This window comes from Peromyscus californicus, unplaced genomic scaffold (assembly GCF_007827085.1).
Source record: "Peromyscus californicus insignis strain IS unplaced genomic scaffold, ASM782708v3 Scaffold_16__1_contigs__length_79575227, whole genome shotgun sequence".
In the NCBI taxonomy this organism is placed as follows: Eukaryota; Metazoa; Chordata; class Mammalia; order Rodentia; family Cricetidae; genus Peromyscus; species Peromyscus californicus.
This window is the reverse complement of record NW_026294458.1, coordinates 70,657,080-70,660,515: the sequence shown is the minus strand read 5'-3', so window position 1 is coordinate 70,660,515 and position 3,436 is coordinate 70,657,080. Positions and strand designations below refer to the sequence as shown.

At 43.5% G+C, this 3,436-nt stretch overlaps 1 pseudogene; it reads left to right on the top strand.

Annotated features, from left to right (window-relative positions):
- The first annotated feature begins 744 nt into the window (after positions 1-744).
- LOC128111454 (cyclin-G1-like) lies at positions 745-2,672 on the top strand (annotated as a pseudogene).
- Positions 2,673-3,436: the final 764 nt, after the last annotated feature.

Sequence of the window (3,436 nt, the reverse complement as noted above, 5' to 3'; positions counted from 1 at the left end):
AAACAATCTTTTAAAAATCATATATGTGTGTGTGTGTGTGTGTGTGTGTGTGTGTGTGTGTGTGTGTGCACAAATATGTGCATTTGAGGAAGCCAGAGGTCAGCCTCAGGTGTTATTTCCCAGGACAACAGACTTGGGGCTCATGGACATGGCTAGGCTAGCTGGCCACTGAGCCCCAGGGATTTGCCTGTATTTTGCTTCCCAAGCAAAGAGATTACAGGTACATGCCACCGTGCTTGGCTTCTTTTACATGGCCGTTGGGGATAGAACCCAGGTCCTGAGCAGCAAGCACCTTCCCAACTGAGCCATCTCCTCAGCCCCTGTTAGGAAATCTTAGCTGCATCAAGAACCAGGAGACATTTTGGATGCTGCTTGAATGGATTGTAGGGCCAAAGAATAAGCGTTCTTCTCAGAGAGACAGGAGCTGTAACCCTGGCTCAGTTAGTATAAAGCAATGTGGAGATGTAGGTCTGGTGGATTCCGAGAGGTGCCTGCCTCATCTAAAGGCATTTACTGAAAACTCCCATTCCGTACCTTAGGACTCATTTCTTGGTGTGTTTGGATCATGGTGTGCTTTGGTTCTTCTGCTTTTAGGCTCTTCTTAAATTTTCTTTTTTTAGCTTAAAAATGTTTTAGGGAAGAATATTCTGAAATCCATCCTATCCATTCACAGACCTCTTAAGGCTCAAAGCATGAGCGAAGCTTCCACCGGAATGGAGAGGCTTATGAATTTGGATGCCAGCGATGGAAATTGAAGTATATGAAATTTTAAAGCGACATTGGACTCAGCAGATGCAGGGTATCATGGGTATAACTGGATTCTTTAGACTTTGAGCCAAAGTTATTCCCCTCTATCTCATTTCAAATAAATTTAATGATCAGACTCCCAGAGTCACTTGGTAATATCACAAACTGCTTTTGTCATCAAGGGCTTCATCATTTTTTTCCCATAGGTAATATGCTGGGAATCATAATTCTGGGTATTGACTGCTCTGCTGCTGACAATCACAGAGAAAGAATCCAAGTGCCTAAGGACTGACAGTGGGGTCTGACTCCTTCTGTATATTCAGTGGTCCTAGGAGATGCTCAGAGTTCCTAATGAAAGCCTCAGAATGGACCTCCTGGGAAAGAGGCTCCGAGTTAAGGGGACTCCACAGCGTTGGCTTGATTTATCTGCTCTCCTCACCCCCCCACTCCACCATCTGGGGCTCTGGTGCTGTATACTTAGGAATTGTTAAGTGTACTTGGAAAGGACATTTTCCTTCTCATGAACCCTCTTCAAGATACTCATCTGAATGCTTGTCTGGACTCTCCTGTCTCTGTAACAGCAGGATTTCAATTAGTCTAGCATGATACTACTCTTTAAACTGGTCTTTGTTTTCTTATAAGTTAGCCAGGGATTGCATGTGGCCTGTAGTCACATAGATAGAGTCGGGGTTCCAGATTTAACAAACACATGAGAATCCAGGCACCAGAGCTCTGAGCAGATCCTGAGAAGGGTGATGTAATGTCTGCAGTGCTAGGGAGCCCTTCATCTAGCTCAGTCAGCTTCCATTTCCTGGACTCTGCGTCTTTGTCCTGAGTTCCCTCATCTTGTAGGACTCTCAGATATGGTATCACGGAGCTAGGGAAAACAGGCCTGGGGAGGGTGGTCACTGGCGGGGAGTGGATACTGTCAAAAGGCTAGCGGTACTGGCAAGCGAATCTCAGGAATGCTGTGCCAGCAGAATACGCTGTTGAAACAAGAGTCTAGTGTCACCCAGAGGTCAGACACTTGAAACTAATTGAGTGTGCACACGGTAATGACCTTAGAATGGCTGCACAAGGGACTTTGAAGTAGAAGAACTTTTAGTCTAACTCAGTTCTTTCGGCTTTGACATGGAGACGTTTTCTTCAGCTGTGAATTTACTGGACAGATTCTCAAAGAAAAGTTCAGCCAAAGTATCCTTGGGTGTGTTGGATTAACTGTTTTACAATTCTTTTTAATTAGAGGGGGAAGGGGAGGGGGGTATAAGGTAAGGGAGGGGGAGGGGGAGGAGATATCAGAGCACTAAGCCATGGAGTGGTTTTTCTCCTTCCATTCCTCTTTACGTGGGTTCTGGAGATTAAACTAGGGTCATCAGGGTTGGGTGGCAATTGCTTCACCTGCTGAGGCAGTCGGGTCCTAACCTACTTCTATTTGGCTGTAAAATTAGTAAAAGAGCAGAGAAATGTCCCATTGGCTCTGACTGGATCTGATGAAGTCAGTATGGAGATTTGGTTTCAGACCTGATCAGAATGGAAAGACAATGTTTTAAGGAAGATGTGTTGGAAAGTCAAAGCCACTACTGCTTTTCAAAATCTGCAGCTCTGCTATCTGCACATCCAAGGGAACTTGCCATTTGGAAGCAGAAATAGATTTACCTTTGAAAGGGCAGAAACAGCTCAACTATGACATGTCACTGCAGGATCATATCCATGTGTTCTAAAGCAAAGTTTTCTGTGTTGTCATAGTATATCATGGCTTAGGAAAGCCAGGCACTAATGTGGGCAGAGTGAGTGAAGGAATGGAGTCTCTCCAGAAACATTCTGAGATAAATAACTGAGGTTTTACCTTCTGGCAAGAACCTGTATCCAAGTGTTTAACCAAATATTAATCAAGCCCATGTTCTAAAGCAATGCTCAGAAGTTGAAATGATTGTTTCTGTGTACACTGCCTGGTTATTGAAGCATAGGTCTACAGAATAACTTACCTCCAAGAAGTCTCTTAATTGACAATGTAAGTTACTATTCTCTATAGAGGAAAAAAATTTCAGTCAGTAATTTTAATCTACAATTGAAGAATTGAAATAATTACCTTCAAAGTAAACAGTATGGAATAAAATAGTGTCTTAGTTAGGGTTTTTATTGCTGTGAAGAGACACCATGACCAGAGAAACTCTTATAAAGGAAAACATTTAATTGGGGCTTGCTTACAGGTTTAGTCCATCATCATCATGGCAGGAAGCATGGTGGCACACAGGCAGACATGGTACTAGAGGAGGAGTTGAGAGTTCTACATCTGGATCAATAGGCAGCAGGAAGGGATTGTGAGTCAGTGGGCCTGGCTTGAGCCTCTGAGACCTCAAAGCCCATCCCCAGTGACACACTTCCTCCAAGGCCACACCTCCTAATAGTACCATTCTTTATGGCTCAATGGGAGCTATTTTCATTCAAATCACCACAAATAAAAAGGGAAAAGTGACTTCACTGATCTGGTTTGCTATTATTTGAATCCAGTTACGGTGTGCAAGGAAAACACTTAAAAATTACATTTATTTAATGTGTGTGTGTGTGTGTGTGTGTGTGTGTGTGTGTGTGTGTGTGTGTGTGTGTAGAGTGTACATGCCACAGCATCAGAGGACAACTCTTGTGAATCAATTGTCTCCTCCAGAAATGTAGGTTCTGGAGACTGAAT